The 15692-nt window shown below is 39.8% G+C and overlaps 1 pseudogene; it reads left to right on the top strand.

The window, feature by feature from the left end:
• The first annotated feature begins 864 nt into the window (after positions 1 to 864).
• The window catches only part of LOC116757589, a 79211-nt pseudogene continuing 64383 nt past the window's right edge, over positions 865 to 15692 (top strand).

Raw genomic sequence — 15692 nt, 5'->3', positions numbered from 1 at the left:
AAGTCCCTTCCTCCTCCTCCCGGTTCCCAAAACATTTGATGTTCTTTCTTGATTCTTTATCTTTTAATAGAGGTTTCCCTTTTCTCTCCCTAGAAAACTGTGACTCACCCTTTTAGACCAAGCCTGAATACTACTGATGCTGTGAGAGATTGAATTTCAGAGCACATTTCGTAACAAGGGAAATTTTGCAATACATCTTTAAGTAAGAAAAAGGAAGTTATAAAATATGTGATCCAAATTTGGTAAAAATTATATTTATTTAAATTTATTTAACAGGATGTTAAATGGGGCTCCTTTTGTCATGGACTTTGGGCTATAGCTGCAAAGCTGAAAGAACCCTCACATTCTAAAATGTAGATGCTAGGTACATATGCAGACGCTGTTAAAAGGTAGACCAGATAGCCTCGCAATATCCCACCACCTATATAAGAAAAGGTAAGAAACTCAAATTCAGTTTGCTTAAGTAGGAACTTCTTACTAATGAGTTGTTGGTTGCATATGAACTGTTGTGTCATCACTCCTCCGTTCCCCATGAGTTACTCACTTCTCAGGTCAGATGAGACTAGCTCTAAGAGAACCACTCCAAGAAATTGGGGATGCCTGCAAGAAGAGGAACATGGCTTCTCACTCCTCTCTGGATGCTGGCTGAGTTATAGACAGTCTCAGGCCCATGAAGGTGCTGCCTCCCAAGCAGAGGAGAGTGAGAAAGTTCTTGGGATTTTGACACATGATCCCTTCCCTGTAGGTGGAGGCATATGTGAGCCCACCATGGCTTGTCTGAGCACCCTGAAGGTGTGAGCCAGAGGAAAAGTTGGCAACAGCAGGAGAAAAAGCCACAGAGGAGCAGGGACACCACTATTCAGCATGGGAGGGATGCCTGAGTTTTCCACAGGCCCAGAGGATATTTTGAAGGTAACTGGATTTAAAGTCCCTGGAAGGTCATCCCAGCAGAAAATGGCAGTAAGGTGATTACAAAAGCTGAGAGTGGAGGAGGGTAAGATATCAGCTGGATTGTGTGTCACTCACATGGATGTCAGGGACTGCACAGTGTGTAGGTCCTCAGGGTGCCTCCAAGTAATCCACAGGCAACTGGCCAAAGACCAGGGTATGGAAGCCTCTAGAGACAGGCAGGAGTAGCCGAGGGAGACATAAAACATTAACATCAGCACTAGAAAAGGATGTTTCTCTCTCTTCTTCCTCTTACCCTCTCTTTTGCCCCAAATCTGGAGATCCAGTAGAAGTGAGGAGAATACACCCAGACATACACTTCTCATTCGCTGCTGAAGATTCCTGCCCATGACTCAGGCCTATGTTGAGGGTTGCAAATCAGGGGATGTTGGGAAAAACAGAAATTTTAACTTGAGAGTGAGACTGAAACTTTGGTTTAGGCTCAATGAAACTTGATGTTATAACTGAAAGTGACATTGTCCTTCTGGATCCAGTTTGCTCTCAAGATCCCATGCTTGTTGATGGATGAAGAAAACTTCAGACTTGCCAATGAAAGGTAATGCAGCCTTTCCTCACTTACCCGTACAGCATTGTCTTGGGTTCTCATTGTAACTTAAAGGGAAACGTTCACAAAGTTTAGAACCCTTGATGTCCCACAGATGAAGGAAGAGGATGTCCTCAAATTCCAAGCAGCAGGAATCCACTTAGGTGGTACAAACCTTGACTTCCAAATGGAACAATACATCTCCTAAAGGAAAAGTGATGGCATCTACATTATAGATCTGAAGGGGACCTGGGAGAAGCTCCTGCAGATGGCTTGTGCCATTGTTACCATTTAAAAACTGACTGATCAGTGTCATATCTTCCAGGAACACTGGCCAGAGGGCTGTGCTGAAGTTTGCTGCTGTCACTGGAGCCACTCCTATTGCTGTCCACTTCACTCCTGGAACCTTCACTAACCAGATCCAGGCAGCCTTCCAGGGGCCACGTCTTCTGGGGGTTACTGATGCCAGGGCTGATGACCAGCCTCTCACAGAGGTGTTGTACATTAACCCACCTACCACTGCTCCCTGTAACACAGACTCTCCTCTGCGCCCTGTGGACACTGCCATCCTTGCAGCAACAAGGGAGTTCACTCAGTGGGTCTTAGGTGGTAGATCCTGACCCAGGAAGTTCTGCACATGCGTGGTACCATCCCGTGTGCACACCTTGGGAGGTCACACCTGATCTCTGCTTCTACAGAGGTGCTGGAGAGACTGAAAAGGAAGAGCAGGCCATGCTGAGAAGGCCATGGCCAAGGAGGAGCATCAGGGTGAATGGACTGCTGCAGCTCCCAAGTTCACTGTATTCTACCTGCGGTCGCAGATGGGTCTGAAGGTGCAGGTGCCTCTGTGCCTGCCCAGAAGTTCCTGCACAAGACGGGAGCCCTCAGCCCCGTCTTACTAGGGATTTAGTAAGAAAAGCCATTTCCAGGGTATGTTATAATTAAAGTCATACTAATTCAGTCCAATCCTTAAACACCTACTCCACCTCACTCTGTACTGTGGGATAATTATATAATTATAACCCTGAGGCATTGCAGGACATGGGAGAAAGAATGAACCCTTCAAGTCTTTATGTTAATTGCATGTTACTGTTGTCTAATTATTTGTCAGGAGAAGGCGATGAAGAGTGATGATAAAAGCATAAAAGTTTTTGCAGCTCCAGGACTCCAGATCCCAGCTCTGCCACTTAGTAACTGCCTGCCACAGTTTCCTCATCTCTGTTGCTAGGAGTTTTTTTGGCATCCTCAAGGGAAGTTTTAGTGCCTAGAAAGATTAACCAGAGGCTTAGTTTTGGTTTTTTTAATTAATTTTTAAAATTAAAGTTACAAATTGAAAACTCGAATTGTTCTTTAAGCTTTTAAAATCAGCTTCAAATCTTATTAATCCATTTATAAGGCTAGTAAACTTTTTTTAAATTTTATCTTATTTATTTATTTAGAATTTTATTTATTTTTTATACAGCAGGTTTTTTAAGTTATCTATTTTAAACATATTGATGTATACATGTCAATCCCAATCTCCCAATTCATCCCACCACTCCCCTCCCCCCACTTTCCTGCCTTTGTGCCCGTACGTTCGTTCTCTACATCTGTGTCTCTATTTCTGCCTTGCAAACTGGTACATCTGTACCATTTTTCTAGAGTCCACATATATGCGTTAATATACGATATTTTTTTTTCTCTTTCTGACTTACTTCACTCTGTATGACAGACTCTAGGTCCATCCAAGTCTCCACAAATGACCCGATTTAATTCCTTTTTATGGCTGAGTAATATTCCATTGTATCTTCTTTATCCATTCGTCTGTCGATGAGCATTTAGGCTGCTTCCGTGACCTGGCTATTGTAAATAGTGCTGCAATGAACATTGGGGTGCATGTGTCTTTTTGAATTATGGTTTTCTCTGGGTATATGCCTAGTAGTGGGATTGCCGGGTCATATATTAATTCTATTTTTAGTTTTTTAAGGAACCTCCACACTGTTCTCCAGAGTGACTGTATCAATTTACATTCCCACCAACACTGCAAGAGGGTTCCCTTTTCTCCACACCTTCTCCAGCATTTGTTGTTTGAAGATTTTCTGATGCTGCCCATTCTGACCTGTGTGAGGTGATACCTTATTGAAGTTTTGATCTGCATTTCTCTAATAATTAGTGATGTTGAGCAGCTTTTCATGTGCCTCTCGGCCATCTATATGTCTTCTTTGGAGAAATGTCTATTTAGGTTTTCTGCCCATTTTTGGATAAGGTTGTTTGTTTTTTTTTAATATTGAGCTGCATGAGCTGTTTATATATTTTGGAGATTAATCTTTTGTCCATTGATTCGTATGCAAGCATTTTCTCCCATTCCGAGGGTTGTGTTTTCGTCTTGTTTATAGCTTCCTTTGATGTGTGAAAGCTTTTAAGTTTCATTAGGTCCTATGTGTTTATTTTTGTTTTTATTTCCATTTCTCTAGGAGGTGGGTCAAAAAAGACCTTGCTGTGATTTATGTCAAGGAGTGTTCTTCCTATGTTTTCCTCTAAGAGTTTTATAGTATCCGGTCTTACATTTAGCTCTTTAATCCATTTTGAGTTTAGTTTTGTGTATGGTGTTAGGGAGTGTTTTACTTTCATTCTTTTACATGCAGCTGTCCAGTTTTCCCAGCACCACTTATTGAAGATGCTGTCTTTTCTCCATTGTATATGCTTGCCTCCGTTGTCATAGATTAGTTGACCATAGGTGCATGGGTTTATCTCTGGGCTTTCTATCTTGTTCCATTGATCTATAGTTCTGTTTTTGTACCACTACCATATTGTCTTGATTACTGTAGCTTTGTAGTATAGTCTGAAGTCTGGGAGCCTGATTCCTCCAACTCCATTTTTCGTTCTCAAGATTGCTTTGGCTATTTGGGGTCTTTTGTGTTTCCATACAAATTGTGAAATTTTTGTTCTACTTCTGTGAAAAATGCCATTGGTAGTTTGATAGGGATTGCATTGAATCTGTAGATTGCTTTGGGTAGTATAGTCATTTTCACAGTATCGATTCTTCCAATCCAAGAACATGGTATACCTCTCCATCTATTTGTATCATCTTTGATTTCTTTCATCAGTGCCTTATAGTTTTCTGAGTACAGGTCTTTTGTCTCCATAGGTAGATTTATTCCTAGGTATTTTATTCTTTTTGTTGTATTAGTGAATGGGGTTGTTTCCTTAATTTCTCTTTCTGATCTTTTGTTGTTAATGTATAGGATGGTAAGAGATTTCTGTGCATTAATTTTGTATCCTGCAACTTTACCAAATTCATTGATTAGCTCTAGTAGTTTTCTGGTGGCATCTTTAGGATTATCTATGTATAGTATCATGTCATCTGCAAGCAGTGACAGTATTACTTCTACTTTTCCAATTTGTTTTCCTTTTATTTCTTTTTCTTCTCTGATTGCCGTGGCTAGGACTTCAAAAACTATGTTGAATAATATTGGCAAGAGTGGACATCCTTGTCTTGTTCCTGATCTAAGTGGTAATGCTTTCAGTTTTTCACCATTGAGAATGATGTTTGCTGTGGGTTTGTCATATATGGCCTTTATTATGTTGAGGTAGTTTCCCTCTATGCCCACTTTCTGGAGAGTTTTTCTCATAAATGGGTGTTAACTTTTGTCAGAAGATTTTCTTCATCTATTGAGATGATCATTTGGTTTTTATTCTTCAGTTTGTTAATATGGAATATCACACTGATTGATTTACATATATTGAAGAATCCTTGCATCTCTGGGATAATTCCCACTTGATCATGATGTATGATCCTTTTAATGTGTTGTTGGATTCTGTTTGCTAGTATTTGGTTGAGGGTTTTTGCATCTATATTCATCAGTGATATTGGTCTGTAATTTTTTTTGTACGTGTGGTATCTTTTTCTGGTTTTGGTATCAGGGTGATGGTGGCCTTGTAGAATGAGTTTGGGTGTGTTTCTTCCTCTGCAATTTTTTGGAATAGTTTGAGAAGGACGGGTGTTAGTTCTTCTCTAAATGTTTGAGAGAATGCACCTGTGAAGCCTTCTGGTCCTGGACATTTGTTTGTTGAAAGGTTTTTAACCACAGTTTCAATTTCATTACTTGTGATTGTTCTGTTCATATTTTCTATTTCTTCCTGATTCAGTCTTGGAAGGTTATACCTTTCTAAGAAGTTGTCCATTTCTTCCAGGTTGTCCATTTTATTGGAATAGAGTTGCTTGTAGTAGTCTCTTATGATGCTTTGTATTTCTGTGGTGTCCATTGTAACATCTCCTTTTTCATTTCTAATTTTATTGATGTGAGTCCTCTCCCTCTTTTTCTTGATGAGCCTGGCTAAAGGTTTATCAATTTTGTTTATTGTCTCAAAGAACCAGCTTTTAGTTTTCTTGATCTTTGTTATTGTCTTCTTTGTTTCTATTTCATTTATTTCTGCTCTGATCTTTATGATTTCTTTCCTTCTACTAACTTCGGATTTTGTTTGTTCTTCTTTCTGTAGTTCCTTTAGGTGTAAGGTTGGGTTGTTTATTTGAGATTTTTCTTGTTTCTTGAGGAGAGGTAAGATTGTATTGCTATAAACTTACCTCTTAGAACTGCTTTTGCTGCATCCCATAGGTTTTGGGTTGTCGTGTTTTTATTGTCATTTGTTTCTAGGTAATTTTTGATTTCCTCTTTGATTTCTTCAGTGATCTCTTGGTTATTTCATAACATAGTGTTTAGCCTCATGTGTTTGTGATTTTTACATTTTTTTCCCTGTAGTTTATTTCTAATCTCGTAACATTGTGGTCAGAAAAGATGTTTCATATGTTTTCAATTTCCTTAAATTTACCAAGGCTTGATTTGTGACCCAAGATGTGATCTATCCTGGTGAATGTTCCTTGTGCACTTGAGAAGAAAGTGTAATCTGCTGTTTTCAGATGGAATGTCCTATAAATATCCATTAAATCTATCTGGTCTATTGTGTCATTTAAAGCTTGTGTTTCCTGATTAATTTTCTGTCTGGATGATCTGTCCATTGGTGTAGGTGAGGTGTTAAAGTCCCCCACTATTATTGTGTTACTGTCGATTTCCTCTTTAACAGCTCTTAGCATTTGCTTTATGTATTGAGGTGCTCCTATGTTGGGTGCATATATATTTATAATTGTTATATCTTCTTCTTGGATTGGTCCCTTCATCGTTATGTAGTATCCTTCCTTGTCTCCTATAACATTCTTTATTTTAACGTCTATTTTATCTGATATGGGTATTGCTACTCCAGCTTTCTTTTGATTTCCATTTGCATGGAGTATCTTTTTCCATCTCTTCACTTTCAGTTTGTATGTGTCCCTAGGTCTGAAGTGGGCCTCTTGTAGACAGCATATGTATGGGTCTTATTTTTATATCCATTCAGCGAGCCTGTGTCTTTTGGTTGAAGCATTTAATCCATTCACATTTAAGGTAATTATCAATATGTATATTCCTATTACCATTTCCTTAATTGTCTTGACTTTGTTTCTGTAGGTCCTTTTCTTCTCTTGTAGTTTCCCACTTAGAGAAGGTCCTTTAGCATTTATTGTAGAGCTGGTTTGGTGGTGCTGAATTCTCTTAGCTTTTGCTTATCTGTAAAGCTTTTGACTTCTCCATCAAATCTGAATGAGATCCTTGCTGGGTAGAGTAATCTTGGTTGTAAGCTCTTCTGTTTCATGACTTTAAATATATTGTGCCACTCCCCTCTGGCTTATAGAGTTTCTGCTGAGAAATCAGCTGTTAACCTTATGGGAGTTCCCTTCTATGTTATTTGTCATTTTTTTCCTTGTTGCTTTTAATTTTTATTTATTTATTTTTGCTGTGTTGGGTCTTTGTTTCTGTGTGAGGGCTTTCTCTAGTTGCGGCGAGTGGGGACCACTCTTAATCACGGTGCGCAGGCCTCTCACTATTGCGGCCTCTCTTGTTGCGGAGCACAGGCTCCAGATGTGCAGGCTCAGTAGTTGTGGCTCATGGGCCCAGTTGCTCCGCAGCATGTGGGATCCTCCCAGACCAGGGCTTGAACCCGTGTCCCCTGCACTGGCAGGCAGACTCTCAACCACTGCACCACCAGGGAAGCCCCCTTGTTGCTTTTAATGATTTTTCTTTGTCTTTAATTTTTGTCAATTTGATTACTGTATGTCTTTGCATGTTTCTCCTTGGGTTTATTCTGCCTGGGACTCTCTGTGCTTCCTGGACTTGGGTGGCTATTTCCTTTCCCATGTTAGGGAAGTTTTGTTTCTTCTTTTGCAGTATGCGGTCCTCTCACTGTTGTGGCCTCTCCCATTGTGGAGCACAGGCTCCAGACGCGCAGGCTCAGCGGCCATGGCTAATGGGCCCAGCTGCTCTGCGTCATGTGGGACCTTCTTGGACTGGGACACGAACCCGTGTCCCCTGCATCGGCAGGCAGACTCTCAACCACTCTGCCACCAGGGAAGCCCTAGGGAAGTTTTTGATGATAATCTCTTTGAATATTTTCTTGGTTCCTTTCTCTCTGTCTCTTCTCCTTCTGGGACCCCTATAATGCAAATGTTGGTGTGTTTAATGTTTTCACAGAGGTCTCTTAGGCTGTGTTCACTTCTTTTCACTCTTTTTTCTTTATTCTGTTCTGTGGCAGTGAATTCCACCATTCTATCTTCCAGGTCACTTATCCTTTCTTCTGCTTAAGTTATTCTGCTATTGATTGCTTCTAGTGTATTTTTCTTTTCAGTTATTGTATTGTTCATCTCTGTTTGTTTATTCTTTAATTCTTCTGGGTGTTTGTTATTTAATTCTTCTAGATCTTTGTTAAACACTTATTGCATCTTCTCATTCTTTTTCTCCATTCTTTTTCCAATGCCCTGTATCATCTTCACTATCATTATTCTGAATTCTTTTTCTGGAAGGTTGCCTATCTCCACTTCATTTAGTTGTTTTTCTGAGGTTTTATCTTGTTTCTTCATCTGGTACATAGCCCTCTGCCTTTTCATTTTTCTATCTTTCTGTGAATCTGGTTTTTGTTCCACAGGCTTCAGGATTGTAGTTCTTTTTGCTTCTGCCCTCTGGTGGATGAGGCTCTCTAAGAGGCTTATGCAAGATTCCTGATGGGAGGGACTTGTGGTGGGTAGAGTTGAGTGTTTCTCTGGTGGGCAGAGCTCAGTAAAACTTTAATCTATTTGTCTGCTGATGTGTGGGGCTAGGTTCCCTCCCTGTTGGTTGTTTGGCCTGAGGCAACCCAGCACTAGAGCCTACAGGCTCTTTGGTGGGGCTAATGGAGGACTCTGGGAGGGCTCACACCAAGTGGTACTTCCCAGAACTTATGCTGCCAGTGTCTTTGTCTCTGTGGTGAGCCACAGCCACCCCCCGCCTCTGTAGGAGACCCTCCAACACTAGCAGTTGTGTCTGCTTCAGTCTCCTGTGGGGTCACTGCTCCTTCCCCCTGGGTCCTCATGCACACACTACTTTGTGTGTGCCTTCCAAGAGTGCAGTCTCTGTTTCCCCCAGTCCTGTTGCAGTCTTGCAATCAAATCCCGCTAGCCTTCAAAGTCTGATTCTCTGGGAATTCTTCCTCCCATTGCAGGACCCCAGGTTGGGAAGCCTGATATGGGGCTCAGAACCTTCATTCCAGTGGGTGGACTTCTGTGGTATAATTGTTCTCCAGTTTGCGAGTCACCCAACCAGTCACCCAAACAGTCACCCAACATGTCTTTGGATGTGGGGTATCTTTTTTGGTGAGTTCCAGTGTATTCCTGTCAATGATTGTTCAGCAGTTAGTTGTGATTCTGGTGCTCTCTCAAGAGGGAGTGAGATAAGGCTGGTAAATTTTAACAATAACTTTTGAGGAAGCCTATGACTAGCATTTGACTTTCATTTACAAACTTGGTTAATTAAACGTCTTTAAATATTTTAAAGTGCACTTATAGGTTTAATGTATTTCATCCCTTTCTTAGGGATTTCAGTTGTCTGACAACAAATAAAATTTCCTTAATTAAAAAAAACCTTGTCTAATAAATTAAGCTTAGAAATGTGGGTAACTGTAGCTCTCAGATATTCTAATACAGTAGATAAACTTAGTGAGACTTCAAATGAAAATCACAAGTTTAATTAGGTATTCAATTACATAATGTAAGTTGGATTCACAAGTCTGTCACTTTATTTGGCCAAAGTCATGTAAACATTAGAAATATGTAAAACTTGCATAGATTCCTCAGCCTTAAAGATTAACATTTAACAATTCTCTATTTGTTTAGACAAATATCATCAAAAGTCACTGAGGTTTCTTTCAACTGAGAGACCTGGAACTTCAGCTACCTGGACTGACTCCTCTCACACCTCACTTAGAAAACCAGTGTATCTCCCCGTGTCATACGTGGGTTGCCTTTCTGAGTTTGCTTGTTTGTCACCAAAGACTCCAGAGTTCAGCCAGGATGCTGACTGGATTCCTGTTGACTCTGCTTGGATGTGCTGAACTTTATTCATAGTTGCAGATCAATTTCAAGAAGTGGCTATTTGTGTCGCTCTCATCCCTGCAGTCAATTTATACATATTTCTATGTGTATGCTCTAGGAAGCCTGTAACTCTTACCCAAGTCAGTCTCTTGGTTGGGTTTTGCATTTCTTTGGCAAAACCTTAACATCTGTAAGTACCTTCCCATTTTTTTCCAGGTTCCTAGAGTCACATAACCCTTGTTATTGATATTGAAATTGAATATATGCATTGTGTATTTGATATTGAAATGATAACTGATTGAGTTTCAACTATCTCTTATTGTTTGACTTGTGGTCACAATATGTGAGGTCAGTCTATTAGCAATCTATACATTTGGAATTATAAAACCCACTTTACAAGGTTGTTGTAAATTAGCATTAATTAATGTTAAACACCTACCCCAGTGATGGTACATTGTAGGCATTCAGTCAGCCATGGCCACTACTACTGTTTTCACAATTCATTGATCCTAATGTATTTTATAATAATTAACCTTGCTCATTACCTCAATGGTCAACTTAAATTCCATCGCTAATTATGACACCATGGCACCCTTGCACAAATCCTCAGCTGTCTTGCCCCTTTGTTTCCTCATCAGACTGCTATGGCAAACCACCACCCTGTGTAAACCCATCTCTTTATCTACCCACACAGCTGAAAGTGGCCTGAGAAAACCACACTAACATGTTCATTGGTCTCCCTTGAATTATTGTTTACTCACTTTAATGCTGCCTGGCAGTCACAGTCTATTTTCTGAATCCATTCACTTTCCCACTCTCCTCAACCACCATTTTATACCTTTTCATCTCTCCTTAAATTGCCACCCTTACTTTGAGCTCATGAGCTTGCTTCCAATGTCACTAAGAAAACACAGGCACTCAGATAATAACTTCCACATGCTCCCATCTCCATATGCAACCACCTCTCTGCATCTGTGAATATTTCTCCTGGATGAACTCCTAGCAAAAGCCATCCCCTCTGTTTGTGCACTAGGTCTCATCTCCTCTTGTCTATGTGGGAACACTGCTCCTGCAATCTCCCCTCTCTCTCTAGCATTATCAATCTTTTCCTCTCTAGTAGATCTTTTCCATTTGCCTACACAATTGCTGTTAGTCCTCCCATCTGTTTCCCAACCTTCTCTTGACTCCATTTCTTGTCCAATAAAGTTCCTTTTTTTTATTTTTTATTACTCCCTTTTCAAAATTCCTTGAAGGAGTTGTCTCCATTTATTTTCTTCTATTATCTCTTGAGCATAGTCCAATCAGGCTGTTGGCACATCACTCCAGGCAAACTGTTTTTATCAAGGTTACAAATGACCACTATTTTCTAAATCCCATGCTCAATTCTCCAACCTCATCTCATTTGACCTATCTGTAGAATTTAACATGCTGAACGTCTTTCTTCAATGCACTTTCTTGTTGTTTTTCTTACCCATTAGCAGCTCCTTCTCATCCTGCTTTGCTGTTTCTCCTCATCTCCCTGATCTCTTAGCATTCAGTTAAGAAGCTCAATCCTTAGACCTCTATGCCTTTCTCTCCACTCTTTTCCCCTTGGTGCTATTATCGAGCCTCATAATTTTAAATACTATCTATATACCAGTGGACCCCAGATTTATGTTTCCATCATGGACCTGTCTACTCAACATCTCTACTTGGGAGTCTAAAGAGCATCCCAAACTCAACATTGTCCAAAATTGAGGTCCTGTGCTTTCCACAACAAACTTACCACAGTCTTCTCCATTTCAGGAAATAGCAACTCTAGCCTTCCATTTACTTATGGCAAAAATCTTGGAGTCATCCTTGACTCCATTCTTTTTCTTCCAACCTGTATCTGATCCACCAGTAAATTATATCAGCTTTATATAAAAAATATATCCAGAATCCAACCATTTCTCACCACCTCCACGGCTACTACAGTGAGTCAAGCAACTCTCCTCTCTCACCTAGATTTAAAGCAAAAGCCTCCTTACTGTTCTCCCTGCTCCTATCTTACTCCCACTTCAATTTATCCCCAACAACCACGTGGAATGTTTTTAAAAATTTTAAGTCAGATCATGTTATTCCTTTTCTAATGACTGACATTTCACTTACAGAAAAAATTAAAGTCTTTACAATGGTACACAAGACCCGACATGATCTGGAGGTCCATCATTTCTCAGATTGCATTTTCTACTACTGTTTTTCCTCACTCATTTGACTCTAAAATCCTAAGCGTATTCCCACTTTGAGGCATTTGCACTATTACCCATGCTGGGAGTGCTCCTCCCTAAATATTCACACTTCTTGCTCCCCAACTTCCTTCAGGTCTTTAATCAATTGTCATTGTATCAGATAGGTTGGGCTAGGTTATGCTTCAGTAACAAGCACCCCTGAGCCTCAGCAGCTTAAAACAAGTCATAATGCATGTCCATTTTGGGGTGGCTGGGCTCTGCCCCATGTTATCCTCACTCCAGGTCCCAAGATGATGGAACAGCACTTTTGGACCATTGCTGTGGCACAGGGGAAGGAAAAGCATGAAGAATCTTATACTAGCTCTTAAAGCTTATGTGCCAAAATAGCACAAATCACTTCTACTCATATTTTATCAGCCAAAGCAAGTGACTGAGCATCTCTAATTCCAAAGTAGCAAGGAAGTATAATCTATCATGTGCCCAGAAGAAGAACCAGAAATATTGATCAACAGGACTATGATATTAATGGTTATCAGTCATCATGTAACTAAGACCTTCCCTGGCCACATATGAAATTTGCGATTCTTTCTGACCACCTTCCAATTTCCCTAGTCCCCTTAATTACTTTATTTATCTCTTTAGCATCTATCACTACCTACACATAAGATATATATTACATGTTTATCTTGCTTGTTTTATATCATCCTCCATCAGAATGTAAACTCCAAGGGAAAAGAGAGTTTTGCTGTTTTATTCAATATTGTGTTCCCAGTGCCTAGAATAGTAACTGCATACAGAGGCTTTAAATTAAAAGCCTCTATACATAACAAGAAGGATACAATTAGCGATCCCTGTAATATATACTTTGATTTTTCAGTTGCTCAGGCTTGGAATTTGGCTTACACCAGGGTTGGTAATATTCATTTATTCAACAAATTCGAGTATATACTTAACTTATGCAAGGTTCTGTGCATCAAGAAGAACATCCTCATTTTCATACATACCAGATCCATGGGAAGCACTTATTACCTTTCTCATTGTACACTACTTCTGCCAATGGAGGAGAAGGGGCAGCTTGACTTTCATGGAGACAAAAATCATAAGCTTCCATTTTTCAGCTAAGATCTGGCTGATATCATGCTTTCTTGTTCAGAAATACAAGAAAGTCTCATAAGTGACAAGCATACTTCCTAATTTCTCCTTCCTGACCCATTTGCATTTCATCACATGTGCAGGCCCTCCAGTAAGCAACACTTATTCCAATAATGAAGCTCCCAGCATCTTAATTTGAAAAGCCTTCATCAGCTTGAGTTTAGCCTCTGTGCCTGATGGTCTTCTTTAATGAATCAAATAACGCATTTCTCACTTGTAATTAAATGATACTTTAAAAGGCTCTGTCTTCTTCAAAAGACTCATGTGGAATTCATCTTCACATGATTACACTCAGCACCTAGGGTAGACACTGGGGTGGGACTGTGGATATTCACCAGGTCCTTGAAGGCAAATCATAAAAGAACTTAGTAGAGAAGCTAAAAAAATAAAAAGGTCTTAGTAGAAAATGAAGTTAAGATGTAAATATCAAATCCAAGGCTAGCTTGCTTCCCCGCTTAGAGATATTACTGCTGAGTCCACTAGTCCATTATTTCCACCAAGCTTTAGTTTGTTTGTTTGTTTTTGTTTGTTTGTTTTTGCAAAGACCACATCCAGTTGTGTAAAATATTTGAGGGAGTAATAAGTGCATTTGCATATGATGTGCATAGAATTACACACCATCTTCAGGAAAATTCAGAGTTAAAATAAAATTAGTAATATTTTTCCTTATTGTGCTTTCCTTAGTTTCTATGCCTCAGTCTTCCTGGCTCTCCACTCCCTATAGGAAAAAAATGCAGTGTTTCCTGGCTGGCACCCAATCTATCACCTGCCATCACCTGACATCTCTTTTCCTGTTCTTTACATTATCTTAGGCACCAGACCCACAAAACTACTCACTGTTTTCTAACATGGCATGAGAAATTACTATCTGTTGACTGTCCATTAGCCACTTTTTCACTTTCTTCCTTCCTAACAGAGCCATGGTTTTCTTCCTTCTGGCATTTGTTTACTGTATACTATAGTGGCCCTCACAAAGCTCCAGGGCATAAGTTTTTGATTAGTTTAAGCTCACCTGGCAGATCCATCCCCTTGGCAAGTGACTCATTTAGGCATGGGTACATGATGCAATCCCGGCCAATGAGAAGTACAGGAAAGGGAAACCTGTTAGGGGATTTCTTGGAAAGTTTCCTGAGTCTTAAAAGAGGACACCAAAAAAGACCCTCACCTCTTTTCTGCTTCTAGACATGGCGACAGAAGGACGTGATGCCTAGAACAGCTTCAGCATCACATAACCATGAAAGCAGGTAACACACGTGAGATGGCAGAGGAGAAAGATGGAAACTGAGATCTTGAAGAGGTCATTGTGTCCCTGGTTTAAGCAATCATAATACAATCATTATTATGACTTAAGTCCTGGGCACTGTTATGAGCAATTTACACATGTTCACTCATTTAATCCACACAACTATCTTATGCAGTGGGTGTTTTTATTGTTTCTATTTTACAAATGAGCGAACAGAACGAGGGAGGGGTTAATGTGCCAAGGTCACTTTCCTTATTTATTTGTTTGCTTTTCCAGTCTTTTATTATACAAAATTTAAAGAATATATTAAAATAGAGAACAGCATAATGAATCCCCAGGAACCCAACCATCATCCAGTTTAAACAATTAGCAACTCATGACCAGTCTTGACTCATCTATGCCCCTGTCCACCTTTCCTCTGCCCCACATTATTTTGAAGCAAATCCCAGACCTCATATCATTTCATTCTGGATTACATCATGTGTGACAGAAACTAAAAACTGCTTTTATTGGGTCTTCTGTTACAGCTAAAACTAGCCTCTAACTATTAATAAATTTCTTATCATAAAATTTGAAAATATAGATATGCTCAAGGCAAAATATAAAAAATCATCTACAATATGATCACCTGGTAATAACAACTAGTAATTTAGTGTACTTCCTTTCAGTACTTTGTATAAGTTTGTTTTGAATGTGAGATTGTATTTTTTCTATTTATTATGACCTGAGCATTTTCCATCCTCATCCCAGCCCCCATGATCTTTGGGTGCTGGGCTCCCTCTATCCTTCCTTCTTCTAGGAACTTGAAAAAGTGTTTCCTTTGCTCTTTGTACAACACCTCCACCATGGTACTTTAACAACATGCTGCAATTGTCTGTTTACCTGTGTTCCTGACTGGTCCAGGGCACGCTGAGCTCAGAGACCATTTATAAGGTGGTTTTTTTTTAAGTCTCTGCTGCCTATATTGTTATTAGACAAAAGTAATTATTGGAAGGATGTTGTTGAACATGGTGGTGCCTGCATTATGCAGTGTCTACTCCATAAGGATCCAGTGGAGAAGCTTTCCTCTCCTCCCAGAGGTAGGTAAAACCATGTTGCTTCTGAAAAACAGATGTGCTTTCTTTAGTGGGTGCCACGAGCAGTTGAAATATTAGTTTGTGTCTTCATTTTGCTTTGGTCACTAGA

The sequence above is a fragment of the Phocoena sinus genome, chromosome 1, assembly GCF_008692025.1.
Source record: "Phocoena sinus isolate mPhoSin1 chromosome 1, mPhoSin1.pri, whole genome shotgun sequence".
Classification (NCBI taxonomy): Eukaryota; Metazoa; Chordata; class Mammalia; order Artiodactyla; family Phocoenidae; genus Phocoena; species Phocoena sinus.
The sequence above is the reverse complement of the archived record's forward strand: the minus strand, read 5'-3'. Positions and strand labels throughout refer to the sequence as shown.